We start from the raw sequence: 14531 nt of genomic DNA on the forward strand, positions 1-14531 counted from the left end.
TAATGTCTTGTCTTAGAAAATATTTTAATGGCAAGAACAGATGTAATACTTTTCATCTCATGATTTAATTTTTAATTTTTTGAGAGAAGAGTCCTCATCCTGTTTTCAAAAGGCTTTTTCTTTTTCATTCATAGCTATCTCTTCTAATTGTTGATATACAATTGCCCGAACTATAAAGACTTCTAAAATTAGAAGTTCATCAATAACACCTTGGACAGCTGTGGTATCTCAATCACTGATTGTTAAAAAATGGTTTGCCAAACATCTGTCAGGAATGGTTGAGGTGTAGTCTGTCTTGTCAAGATGTCAGGCTGCCATCGTCAAGTCCTTCCAGCCCTGTTTTCTATGACTGTGTTATTAACGCAAAGATGAAGATACTTTTAAAGTCAATTGTTTTGAAAATGTTTTAAGTTAATTTGCAATGGCAAATGTATCTTCCAATTTCACAGCTTAAAAGAAGACAGCATTTATGTCTGCAAGAAAGTTGAAATACCTAAATCATACATATACTCCATGCTTCCTCAACAGTGATTTACAGAAGAAATAAAAATCCTCTAGTTTGTGTGATGCCACCATTAGAATGAAATACTTCAAACTTCAACAGGGGTAAGACAGAGGCTGTTTACCATCACTGTCACTATATCCTGGGGACGGCTATCATAGCTGAATACAGAGAAGTAGAGCTTAGGGCCAAGCTGGAATTTGACTATGTATCAGATACCAGATACCAGGAATAAGCATCATTTGCACCAATGATTAGAAAGCTGTGAAGATCACCTCAGAAAGTTCAGTGCATGTTCACACTATTATGAGAGACTGTTGAACAGGAAAAGAGTGTAAGTCGTATCACAAACATCATCTTATTTCATGCCAGCTGCTCAGAGCAGATGAGGATGTCCTAAACTGTTGCTGGGCTGGAATTACTGCCAATTGCGTGGAGAACATACACTGAGCTTGAAGATTAGATTAAATAAGAAGTCAAACATATTTGGATTAATAACATCCTTTTAATCATCTCTTCTTCTGTAAACAAACTACATATATATACATATACATTTCCAGATGTTTTTAACAGGAAGTTCAGTGTCTGAAATTCCAAGCAATAGTAGTTTTTTAAGAAATTCTGCACCATCTGGAATTGGTATAAGAGAGATCCACTTCAGTTTACATGTATATCTACAGTATACCATTGTGCATAAAAAGAAATGTGTCAATCCATGCCCTTGCAATGCTGCTGTGAAATACAATCAATCAAACCTTTCTCCATCTTTCGGAAAAGAATGCCCTTAAGAGGAGTTAAATCCCCTTAAGAGGAGTTGAGGTTAGCTAAAAAAAATAATAAATAAATAAATAAATAAATAAATAAATAAATAAAATGATGCAAAGTGGCCATGATCATCCCAGGTAAAATAGGAACTCTACATCTCCAACTGAATTTGTGTTGACATGTGGAAAGGAATACAGAACAGAGAGATAACTTCATTGTACAGCCTCGGAATTAGAGGACCCAGATGGGGCAAGTAATCCTGGATAAAGAATTACTGGGCAAGTAATCAAGGAAGGAAGGAAGGAAGGAAAGAAAGAAAGAAAGATGGGGGGAGTGAGGAGGCAGAGGGGGAAGAGGGAGAACTCCAACTTCCAAACTAACTTTTACAGTTAGAATTAGGCTTGAGTACATTTTGTGATATGTGCTATAAGTTTGTGTTACAGGGATCCTGGTAGAATGGGCAGAAATATTTTGTTTCAGGGCTTCACTTGGACACAAGCATCAAATGGGTATTGTGCCCATTTTGGGACATATTCACCAATAGCCTTTCAGGACAATAAGATATGATACAACAAGACATGTACATTGGAAACAGTAAGATAAGGAAGATACCAAGAAAACTGAGGTGCCTTCTGAGTTAAGCAGCAGCTGAATAGCAATATCTACCATTATAATTGTGAATATAGACACTATCCTTTACCCCTTTACCTTAAGTCCTGTTTTAGGTGCTTTTGTTTTGTTTTGTTTTGTTTTGTTTTGTTTTGTTTTAAGTAGCCAGTCACTGTTGCAAAAACAGGTATAAAACAGGTGTCTGTTTGTCCTGGAATGGAACAGAGACCTGCCTTCAGCCCCAGCAGTGCAGCAGACAGACCTCTTGGGATGTTTGCAAATAGAGTTCTATGATATAACTATGATCATATTGCCTGACCTCTGTTATAACATGGTCCATAGGACACCAGACGATGGAAAGAGTACCAGAAGGAATGTCAAAGCCATGTAGTCTTTCATCCTGTCCTGAGAATCCTTAAACCACTTTTAAGAGATGCTTTTATAATTTAAACTGCTACTGATAACATTTCTCATACCTTTCAGCTCAGCCTTCTTTGTTATAAAGCTTCTCCTGATCATTTACTACTACAGTTTAAACCAGTTTCTGTCCTCTTAGATAAAGAGAAAAAATTAACTGTTTTCTACCTTTCAGTTGCATTTACATTTCACATTTGAAGTTTGTTAGCCTGCTTTTCTTCAGTATTTTTTACTTCCACAATTCAAATCTTGCTTGAATTAAAACCACTTATAAAGGGTTCAATCTAGATAAGGTAACTCCAGTATTTCTTTATACTTCTTGTGAAAAAATGCCTTATTTCTTATAATCAGGTGTAGAAAGCCTTTATAGTCCTTCTGGTTCCAATTCTGTTTCCATTACAGACAATTCTGCTTTTCTCACACCTTTCCATGGACAAGCCTGCTGAGAAAATAAACACTTCAGGAGAACAGCAAAATGGACTCCTGATGCTAGAATAGGTCTATGGACCTCCTTTTGATGCAAAAAAAAAAAAAAGGGAACCCTTGCTAACACAGGCTGGGATAAACAAATATTGTGCAGCTCCCAGACATTTAAGATGTTGTCATCAGTCACCAGCACTGTGCTGATTACAGGCAGAATCTCAGCTGTTTTAAACCAGTATAACTCCTGCCAGACGACATACTCAACAGTTCTCACCTTCTTTATGGAAATGTGCCTTCTGACTGCCATAGACTTTTATCAGCAGTATGCTTTACTAAATTTGTCTGAGATCTGAAATGGCACATTGGGCAATATGATAGGCACCTGATCCTTTAAGGTCTGGACTGAATTGTAATATGCTTGAAGCATTCAACTTCTAATTAGTAAGTCAGTGCTTTCATAGTTGCCTACTGAAAAAATACATACCTCTCTCTCCCTTTCTCAAGCTCCTTCCCATCTCAGTTTATCTGTTATTATAATACTCATCTTAATTACAGGAGATAGTCTTCTTACTAAGAAACTTGTAAGAACAGTATCCAGTTCATGTTCAGTGAAGTATACACCCACAAACTTTTTATAACATTTGGAAAACTCCATGTTGTTTCTGTTGTTACAGTAAATGGGTGTGCTGTTGAGGATGCCATACTTTAGTATAAGAACGTGTCTATAACTTGGTTACACTTACCATCCTTATTTTACACATATGAAAAGCCCATGAGCTTCAGTGAGAGATCTGAATATGCAAGAAATGCCATTTGGAGTTCATTAGGTAGGCATAGCTTTTTATTGCTTCTAAACTACGTCTGCTCTTGCATTCACGCACAATGTGGGGATAGTATATGCACACGTTGTGTTAGAGGTTCTGCTCTTGCTTCATTTTAGACAATGACTGGGCAACACTCCAAATTATCCCTTATGAAAATGTATTAAATGTAATGGTTTTGAAAGAAAGCTATTGCATGGGGTCAGATAAATGTAAAACAGTTCCACTGGGTACAAGAGCAGTAGGAATAAAAAATGTGTGAATTAATTCTTCCTTGGTAGAAAACACTATTCAGTGCAAAATTTGTTCAGGGTTTGTTGAACAGCTTAAATATTTGAGCTTTTTGAGATTCAGATGAAATACATGTTTGTTTTTTCTAAAGCTGTCAGGGGCATATATGTGTCAGTTTTCATTAAGAATAATTTCCCTCAGGATCTTTGGCTTAGGTTAACCTTCAGACCTCCAATGACCCCTTCCAAACCATCAGGGTTTCTTTCTGTGTGTTGTTCCATGGATAAATGTACCTGCCAAAACCTAACCGCCTTCTGAGGACTGTGTTGAATGAATGTCTGAGCAGTTCTCAAATATAAGAAATGTGCCCTGCAAGAGCACTGCATCAAAAAATTATCTTCTTTCCTTTCCCTCAAATTGTTTATTTCCTCAGTATTAATAAGGTGAACACTTAGGGAAGCGTATATAATAGCAACATTTTAAAATGATTGTCCTCTCTGTTAAATAAGTTCTTTTTTTGAAGAACCATGTTGTTCTGTGTGTGTTTAAACCTGATTCCCTCCTTGGAAAGTTATGCCAACAAACAACAAAGCACAATCCTGGCAATTTTTGAAATACGTGAAAAAGAATCCAATCAGCTGAAAAAACATCATAACATCAATACACATCTCAGGTGGCTCTTTGGGACAAAATGCTGCTTTTTCACTGCCAGGAGGGACTTCACAAAGTCTATAAGCCCTCCTAGTGCAACAGCTAGGACACACACCTGAGCCCTGCTCCACTCTGTGCTGATGGTATAGGCCACCCATTTTCTTAAGAGTTAATTTTGTTCCCTGTTCAAAAATAACAAATAATTTCAAGGTTAGGTCACTTTTGGCAAGTAGAGGAGGACTGTTGAAAGTAAGGAAGTTTCCAGGGAAAAGCAGAGACTGAAATATTATTCAAGGATCCTTCTGCCTAAAAATCATGAGGTTATTGTAACATAGCGTTCTGGTTCACACGATCCACTGATGTTAGTAAGTAAGGAATGCTGAAATGTTTTGATTTGAAGGCAGTGTTGGAAATGAATAATTCACTTCAGTTCTGCACCCATGAGTTGAAAAATACATTTGCAATATGCATTTCTTTTATAGAATACTTTAATGAAAGTCTTATTTTCTTTCCCTTAGATGAAATCACATGATTAGTTCTTTGTGAAGAACTATCAAAAAGGGATTTTGCTGAAAGACCAAGGCAGGGGATTACCATCTCATTGATTTGCAATAAACTATCCTAGTAACTGATATTTTAATGGGTAATAGTTAGCAGTTTGAAACCCTAACATTGACAGACCTTTTTAAACATATCACTCAAAGTGATGTTTACCTATAGAGACTCTAGAGGTATCATTACAGATATAATAAAACATTTTTCATTTGTGCATTTATAAATTGCAGAGTCTCCTGAAAGTGTAAAGTAAGATATGCATTGATCTTTGGACTGGGTTATGGGAAAATAACTTCAGAAGCTGTATGTATTCATTGCTACCTGAGGGGTGGAGATATTACCTCTCACCTCCACTCATTTCATTTGCCTTTTGGATGGCTTGGATACAGAGTGCAAACCACACCCTTTTGCACACCAAAGCTGAAAACAATTCTTATAAAGGTATTGTTTCTATTAACCATGGTTTATTCTTATCTTCATTTTACTGGTGACGTTTCAGCTTTGAACTTTCCTTGTGTTTCAAATGTTTTCTATATTGTGCAGGGTGATGTGTCAACAGCCAATCTAGAGCTAAACAAGCACCCTCAGGAAAGTGAACAGGTCATGACAGCAAAGCACATCATGGCACCCTTCTACATTACTGGATTTAAAGGAAGATATCTTCTTAGCAATATTTAAACTAAAGAATGTGTTCATGAAAATGCTATGCAAATTGATCCAAAACTGACTGTCCATTCAGTCATGATCTGGTTGTTATCCATTCCTATACAGGGTGACCCTGTCTGGAAAAAAATTCCTAAGGGACAGAAGAAAATATAGAGCATGTCTATGTGGTCAGAAGATGGATGTCATTCCCTTGTTCTGTCCATGGCTTGAGGCCACTGAGATGTTATTACAGTTATGTTCCCACCAGGCTCAGGGCCAGATCTTCCTATTGTACCTTATCCAAAAGAGACTTCAAACAGATCACAGATCTCTAAAATTCACCCTGCTTCCCTGATTTCTTCTATGTCTGTCATATTGACCCTATTAGAAACTAAGGAACAAGATCAATAAGTGACTTCAAATAAGCTTTTATATAGGTATTGAAAAATAATGGTCCTTAGTACAGTATTTCAGACTTTACTTCTCTGTCACCACATTTTTCTAAGAAGCATTGCCTATCCAATAGCCAGGCAGTTTCCTCTCAAGCAATATTGTTATAGTCATTGCAAAATGACTTGGAGCTCTCTTTAACTTTGTCTCTGAACTAGTAGTTAACCTCAAAAGCAATCCCTCACCTTTTGAAGAGTTCAAGGAGACCAACCGGCACTGTTCAGTGCTAGTTTGCATCTTCGGTTATTAATGATTGCATAGCATCTATTTTTTTCCTTGAAATCCCACATCTCTGGCTCTCATGACACCTTTGCTGGTCATTACTTTTGTATATGATAATATTTTCTCAGGCTGGAAAATGGATCATCTGATACAGGTTAGCTTCCAAGGCTTCCTACAGAGCCAATGAAGAAAGTCATGTACCTCCATAAATTCATACATCTCACCTATCTTATACAGCTGTCTCAGTCTCATGCAGAAGACTATATTTCTCCATCAGTTATAAAGGAAATTTTGACTATTGACTTAGGCTAGACACCTGACTTTTACATGGCTAAAATTTGTTCAGATAAATCTCATTCTGTGGCCACAAAAAGGCATTGTACAATAATGATCCTAAGCTAAAAGCTTATACATTATACACCTTATTGTATTATTCATGAGACCAGTCACACCTCATTAAGGGTTATCAATATCACCACCTGGAAAAAGCATCACAGCTCTCCTAAATTATGAGAGTTTGGTTCAGAGGGATTGAACTGTGATACTGAAAAGACCTCAGATAGTGTTAAATGGTAGTTAAATGAACAACCAGTCCATAAATAGAACGCTCACCTTCACTCAGTCTTTTTAAAGTATTGTCCTTAGCATAATCTGCAAAGGACAGGGCTAGACCTACCCACACTGGTGAAGTGTGCCAATACATTCCTATGTGACCAGAGCTGTGATAAACCAAATGGCACTAATGCATGCCGTGCCATGTGTTTTCCCAGGAGTATGAGTTTTAACTGGCCCCTACCCTCCCTTTAGCTTCATTCAGCAAGCTTTTCAGTTGGTGCTCACACTACAATCTTTCAAAGAATGGAGGCATTTTCCTTAACCATGCTAAGTAATTTCTTAGCATGATTAAAGATTTCCAGAGGGAAAATAAATAAATAAATAAAAAATCAAGAGAAGCCTCGCTGTTTTAGGACTCTAATTCAATGAGAGTTGAGTAGCTAATTTCTGTGCATACCAGCCTGAGATGAGAAAGTCCAAGGGCTGGAAAGGATGCAATTAGGGTTGTGACACTAAATTAAGAATGTCCTAATTTTAAACAGGATTAATGACAGCTTCACAAATAAATTGTTCTCAGAACCTTTCAGTTTCTGCAGAATGAAAGCTGCTAAAAATCTATGCTCAGTTACAAATCTTATGTTAGAAGTAGCTTAGCTGATTTGTGGAACCTTCCCCAATATACTCGATAGGTGAGTAGAATACAGCAAACAGGTTATCTATAGAGTGGAATCTAAGTGAACTGCCTAAGAAGCTTATTGCTGTCCAGAAAGGTGCTGAAAGAGATATACAGGCTGTAACAAGCAGTCTTATCTCACACCATTCTGGCTTAATGGGCAGCTGCAGATTGGAGGGTGAGCCATGGGACTGCATTTGCAAGTGTGTTTACAGATACAATATTGATTTCCTTGCTCACTAAGAGTATTTCTGTACTGCCACTGCTTGCAATAAACAACCCCGCTAGAGCCTACATGGTTGTGAAGCCATAATACATTATTTAACAGGAGCTGATCAATATAAAACAAGCATTCCCTTTGTTACAGGAGTGCTATTGACAGAATGCTTCTCCCTTTTAATTTTTTATTATTTTGCATTGATTGCTGAAGTGCTGTATAGTCTTCAACAACATACACTGAGTCAGGCCTGACCATAAATCTCACTTTTTATATAAAAACAAATTGCCCCTTTTTAGCACAGAATTAATTTGGAAGAATATCCAGCATTCTTAGAAATCAATATGAACATAACCATTAACTTCAATAGAAGGAAAATCAAGCCTTTGATAAAATATAAAAATCAGTCCATTTAACCATCTCTGAAATAAAAGATCGATACCCAAAAAAACCCTTCCTATTCCCAAATAAATTCTTAAATTAAGAGGTCACCTGGAAAGAATGTATGGAAGTTGGATTTCTCAGCTAATAGGAAAGAAAGATCTTTGCATCTGTCTACTCTCTCTACTCAGATTTGACCTGCAGTTCTACTCTCCTGGTTTCAGCCGGGATAGAGTTAATTTTCTTCCTAGTGGCTGGTATGGTGCTGTGTTTTGGATTTAGGAGAAGAACAATGTTGATAACACACCAATGTTTTAGCTGTTACAGAGCAGTGCTTGCACTTTTTCAGCTTCTCATGCTGCCCTGCCAGCAAGGAGGCTGGGGGTGCACAAAAAGCTGGGAGGGGACAAGCCAGGACAGCTGACCCCAACTGCACAAAGGGATATTCCATACCACATGACATCATGCTGAACAATAAAACTGGGAGAGTTGGCTAGGGAAGTTCACAGATTCACAGATTTCTCTAGGTTGGAAGAGACCTCAAGATCATCGAGTCCAACCTCCGACCTAACACTAAGTACTCCACTAAACCATATCCCTAAGCTCTACATCTAAACGTCTTTTAAAGACCTCCAGGGATGGTGACTCCACCACCTCCCTGGGCAGCCCGTTCCAATGCTTAAAAGTTGCTGTTGCTTGGGGACTGGCTGGGCATCAGTCAGCGGGCAGTGAGCAATTGCATTGTGCATCACTTCTTTTGTGTATTCTTTTATTATTTTCCCTTCATTTTCTGTCCTATTAAACTGTCTTTATCTCAACCCATGAGTTTTATCTTTTTTTTCCCAATTCTTTTCCCCATCCATCCCTCTGAGAGGGGTGAGCAAATGGCTGTGTGGTTCTTCACTGCTTGCTGGGTCAAACCATATCTACTAATGACATGCCTGTAACGTTATTCATATAACAACAACAACACAAGGTAGGTTATATACAACTGGACTGCTTCACAGATCTTATTCATTCTCTCTTACAAATTTCCATGTGGTTCAGTGGAAGCAGGGATGAAGTAGAGAGAAGAACCTACTTCCACTTCTTGGACCTTCGCTTATAGGAATACTCTTAATCAGTGAAGTGTTAGGATCTTCATAAGGAAATTCATGGGCATAATTGTCAAAGACCACATTCTAGGCTCACGCTTTCAACCATCATTCATTAACTGTCCATGTGACATTTAGGGAAGCAGATGATTTACAATATAAAGTTCTAAAAATCCTAAATTAATCTGTTGTTTGAGTACATTTCACTACAATTTTATGAGGGAAAGTACAGACTTTTCTTTCTAGTCTAAAAGCTTAAACTTTAAACCAACAACTGAATTCTAAAACAAACTTATTCTGATTATTTTGACCTCTCTTATATCTACTTCAGTGATGGTTTTCAATATTGCTTCACGTTGGATGATAACTAATGTATCATGCAAAACTGAAAATCTTTACAGAGAAACAGGTGAAGAATGATATATTTGACATTTTGAAGAAACTGATGAAAACAGTAAGTAAAATAAATACAAAGCATATGAAGGCAAGTCCCAGATATGAAACATGTAGCTTATCTCTTGCTCAGGGAAGATACTTCACTATTCTCTGAAATTTATTTCAAAATAGGTAGAATAAGTTGTGTGAAGGCATAATTTGCTGGTCAGCAAGGAGGTATTCTGAGATGCTGAGATGGAGAATATACAATCAGGGAATTTCAGATTGTTTTTTTAACCATGAAATAACCACTAGACACTGCTGAATTTAGAACACTTAGTGGTCTCAGGATGTCCCTTTCAAGTCACAGTTCAAGAAATCTTTACAAATTATCAATATCATAGGAGACTATCTAAGCAGATTACAAATATTTCCAAATTGTTTAGAAGCATTTGGTATTACACCATTCTGCTAGCAGACAAAAAAGAGATGAGAAGATGAGATATTCTCCAGAAACTCAAAGCTTATACCTCATAGCATCAATCATAGTGAAGAGCACAGATTGCCAGAGGCATTTCCTTTGTAATCTAGAAGACCATCTGTACAGTGTCATAAAATAATACAGCAAGCAGAAGCTTTCATACTGGTATCTGTGCCTATGTGCATATACACACCTAGTGCAAAAGCTGAGATGACTTCCACCCAGCATATTGAGGGAAGAAGACATGACTGGTGTTCGCTTTCTACATTATGTTTTATGATATTAGCCATACAACATTAAAAACATGTCCCATTTGCCAACCTTGAATGCTCAAAACTCAGCCTGTATGGATTTTCAGGTTGGACACACCAAAGTTTTCAGTGCAGGTAGGAGGGACAATAATTCCTAAACAGATTGAGGGTTGCTTACAAGGGTCCAAGATTTCTCTCACGAGGATATGCAAGAAGTGACAGGGGTATTGATCTAGCAGTCTGCTCCCCAACCATATAGAGGCATTCCAGATTAAAGAAGGTTATTGGAAATGCAAATGCTTTGCTTAATGGGGGAGAGATCCTCTGGGGTTTGCACAGAGATTTAGAGAGCACGCAGGCCTCAAGGGCTGAATGGGCTTACACAGTTTGGATTCTAGGGTGGGAAATTCAGGTTTTCATCTCAGAGTTAGAGGACAGACATAAGACTGTACAGCTCTAAAAAGATGCAAAATCACCTCTCAGTAAGGAGAAAGAAGAGTTTACCCGGAATTTGTGAAGCAGAAAGGTGAACCCATATAAAAGAGCTGATTGCTTCTGTCAGAAACAGGCACTTTGTAAGTGGCTGTACCTGGCAAGAATGAAGAGCAGGAGACAGATGGCAAGACAAGCCTCAGGGCTGGGTAAACACTGAAAAACTAGCAAAGAAGCACCACAGCATGCTAGAGATATAATACAAAACTTGTTCCACTTACACCAAATTTGCCATTGCAAGATTCTCTCTCAAGTCATGAACTAGAAAAACCTTCCCCTTTCATGGAGTAAGAAATTATACACATATGTAAATTATTGATTTATTTATACTGTTTCAAATCTAAGGAAATAATTCTGTCAGGTTTCTACGCATTTTTTCACTTACTCTGCTTACTGTATGGGGCCGTCCAGGAAGAAGGGCTGTCGATACTACTATATATCTGAAAAGATAAACACTTGACAACTTGGCAACATTTAAGCATTCTTCATCCTTATTCTTTTATGCATCGTAAGGATCTGCTCAGAACACCCACATACATGCACAAACATTGTGTCACTCACACATAATACACTCCTTTTTCCAACCACAATTTTTCCTTTCCCAACAGTTCCAACTATAATTCACTGGCAGAGCAAAGTCTTGGAATGAGGATCTCATTAATCACTGGACAGAGACAGGCCTTTACTTCTCCTCAGCTCTAAAGGCCAAGGTGGAACTGGCTGCATCTCATTTGTCATAAACCTTCGGTAAATGAATTAGTTTATTGCTGGGTGGACTGAGACAGGCTGGAGCTTACTGCAGCATTTTTTTTATATTTTAGTCAGGGTAGGGGCAGAATTCATGGTTCTGAAGCTTTGCTTTCACTGCTGAGCAAGTCTGACTTTATCCTGCCTGCAAGAACCAGTACTGTAGTTCAGAAGAGGTCCCTGGGCTCTCAGGCCAAGTAATTAAAGTAACTTGCATAACACCTCACATCAAGAAACTGCATTTTTGCAGCAAGAAGAGGAGTCTTGTTCCATTCACAGTATAGACTTAGAAAGAAGGAAAATGTCAGTCCCCTGTCCCAGGTTGCCTGCAATCCATTTTACCTTACCTACAACAAGCAAAGGCAGCAAAACAGGAAGAAATAACTGAAAAGTCTTATGTGCAGCTTACCAGAGGATCAGAAAAGACACTGCTCTTTTTGTCTCAGTATGGTGGAAGTGAGTTTTCAGGAAGAGTTTACATAAGGATTGGTTAATGGCCCCTGAACAGCAGAGCTCTCTTATAAGCTATCTCACAGTTCCTCACCCTGCCAAATGCACAGGCTACCACCCAAGGAGGGATTGTGCCTGAGGCTTGCTCTTTTGTTCCACAATTTCTTGGTTCGTGTAGATGCCTGCATATGTTACAAAAGCTGTTAAGTTTGTGCAAGTTGCTCCCCTCCCTCTACCCCATCTTAGTCTTGCTCCCTAAGATGGGGGCACATCAATGACACTCTCCAAATGGAACTAGCCAGGCCACGCACAGCCTATCAATGATCATCAATGGACTGGAGAGGACAAAGACTCTCAGGATGCCAGGCTAGAGTCAAGAAGAACACAATCATTAAATCACTTATTTATAAAAAGTGGGAGAATCCTCAGTAAAACAAATATTGTATTGCAAGCAAATTGGGACTGCTCTGCAAAGAATTAAAAAATATATCATTCTTCCCCCAGGATATTTCTTGGGAGGTAAAGATATGGGTTCTCCATTGGCAGAGGCGAGCCTTTTTCCACCCACCCTGTGGGCAAGTTCCCCAGCCACTGGGTTACTTGGCTACAAGATGGACTGCATCACCTGCTGATTGTATGAATGGTGTGCAAGTCTGGTATTTATCTGGCTTTGCTTTTAACGGAAATGTGGAAGTGTCAAATGAAAATGTTTTGTTTATAGAAGGAAAAAATATATATTTTTTCCTCATTTTGTTCTCTCCTCCCCCCCCCCCAAAGAAAATATATTTTTAACAAATTATATTTCTTGTTCCAGAAGCAAAAATTAGGACATGTTCATTTAGATTCAGCTCAAGCCAAGTTCATTTTCATTTTTTAAAGATCATCTGCATTTAAAAGGGTAAAGTATACTGTACTTTAAATTAATCCCTATTCCACTCCTTTCTGTTCTAAGCTACAAGGCTTAATAAATTAAAAAACTGGAAATTTTACTGACATCCTTAAATTTCCAGGCTGTTAAAAATAATTTACTTTAACTGTGATGAGAAAGCTTTGTCTTATGTATTTTCTCTCCATATCTAAGATACAAATTTTAAAAACTTACACTCTCTTCCAAATTAATCAGGTCTGCTCTCCTCCCATTTTAACTTTCATTCCTCAAGCTCAAGGATGCCAGGGTTCTGCTTACTACATAAAACATTTGATAATTTGAAAAAATAAATAAATATATATATATATATTCTTTTCTTGGTGAAGCTTAAGGATGAACAGACCATTTTAAAATTTCAACAACAGCACTTAGCCAAGAATGCAGAGATTGATAGTTTCTCAAAAAATTAAGAGTATTTTAGGACATATTTGGTTAACAAAATATCTCAGGTTTCCCACCCAGCCTCAACAGTTGGCTTTTGCTGTACTAACCACTGCTGTTAAATTATATAGTACACACTACACTTATGATGGACATGGACAATTGGTTATAGCGGACAAAAACAGAACTCCCAAACCAAACATATTAAGTTCAAGACATTCCTCTCTGGTTATAACAGACAAACTTAGGCCACAATGCCAATTTCTGGGCTTTTTCTGAACCCTGTAAGTGGACTGAATAGAAATGGGAACTGGTGAGGAAAGTTACAGGAATACTATGTTTTTAAAATAGATTGTGCCTTAAACCAGAGACTGATCAGGATGGTAAACGAGGTTATGCCAGAGTAGCACTTTCTGCCAGCTTGCTTGACCACTGCATAGCAGATGAAGGCAGAATTTTCTATAATCTGTCCACTTCTGTTCTAAGAAAGCCAACTTCAGTGGATGCAGTACTGTGGAGCTGTAAAGGACTGAGTTACAGCTCCTTTGCAGGGCTGCATTTGAACAAGAACCTTGATTTTATCTTTGATGCTGTTTGGGGTTCAAGTCTTTCAAGGAACAGTCTTGGCTTCTTCAAGTATAAACAAGTGTCTACTACTTTTGGTAATGCAAACAACTAAAATTTACAGATAGCATTTTGTCCTATATGACCACATGTCCTACATGTGCCAAACAGAGAAATGAACATCCTATGTCAGCACAAAGTACCTTGGAAAATCTTTGGCCTTGGACAAAGATGTCCCAACAAACTTTTTAGGAAGGAGGGAAGGAAGGAGGGAAGGAGGGAAGGAAGAAAAGGAGGGAAGGAAGGGAGGGAGGCTTTTTTTCAGAAATATGGTGAAATATCTGTGATCCATCATAGTCTTGTGTTGCACAATATACATTTGAAAACACTAGGGAGTCTGTGCAGTGATTTTCCAGTCAGTGGAGTTCTGTTTCCATCCACATGTCTCTTCCCATCTTAGCATTCAATAAGCATCCCACAATACTTCGTGATTGTGTAAAGATTGTTTCACTTCAACAACAAGATGCCTCAAGTCCATTCATTTTTGGAGAAAGATTGCTATGGCAAGTCCTGTGAGAAGAAAGCATATAAAGTACATATATTGACAAATACACTTGTTATATGGAATTATAATTAAAAGCATTTGCAAGA

General features: G+C 37.9%; 1 protein-coding gene across 3 annotated transcripts in view; it reads right to left on the bottom strand.

The window, feature by feature from the left end:
* Positions 1 to 8806: 8806 nt before the first annotated feature.
* Positions 8807 to 14531, bottom strand: part of LOC308190043 (uncharacterized protein) — a 316509-nt gene continuing 310784 nt past the window's right edge. For all 3 annotated transcript variants that reach the window (XR_013946794.1, XR_013946795.1, XM_080580892.1), the window contains one exon: positions 8807 to 14450. The gene's annotated coding sequence lies outside the window, so the exon portion shown is untranslated. The remainder of the gene's footprint in view (positions 14451 to 14531) is intronic.

This window comes from Anser brachyrhynchus (genome assembly GCF_964034855.1).
Source record: "Anser brachyrhynchus genome assembly, chromosome: 2".
Lineage (NCBI taxonomy): Eukaryota > Metazoa > Chordata > Aves > Anseriformes > Anatidae > Anser > Anser brachyrhynchus.